This window comes from Sinocyclocheilus grahami, unplaced genomic scaffold, assembly GCF_001515645.1.
Source record: "Sinocyclocheilus grahami isolate Dianchi unplaced genomic scaffold, SAMN03320097.WGS_v1.1 scaffold2482.1, whole genome shotgun sequence".
In the NCBI taxonomy this organism is placed as follows: Eukaryota; Metazoa; Chordata; class Actinopteri; order Cypriniformes; family Cyprinidae; genus Sinocyclocheilus; species Sinocyclocheilus grahami.
Window position 1 is genome coordinate 27,879 of NW_015507661.1, and position 379 is coordinate 28,257.

The window sequence follows — 379 nt, forward strand, 5'->3', positions numbered from 1 at the left end:
TGAATCACTACAGCACAGACTCAGGCTCCAAATGAATCACTACTGTGCGGACTTTAGCTCCAAATGACATCATTGGCGTAAGATGACAGCGGCCATACTGGGATGTTTTGGCTTCATTTTTCTGGAAAGAATTTTGTTTACAGTCTATGATATATGTATATTTGTGTGTGTCATGTGCTTTTACTGTTTTTCATTGTAAATGATATGGCAATTCATAGTTTTTACTGCCAAAAATGATACATTTTGGATTAAACAGGTTTTTCACAGTATATGGAATGTTACATTGAACCATTTAACAGGTTTTTACTGTAGTATCTTAGATTTCCGTCTTTCGACTGTGCAGTAGTATTGATGTACTGCTAGTAAATACAGTGCTGTT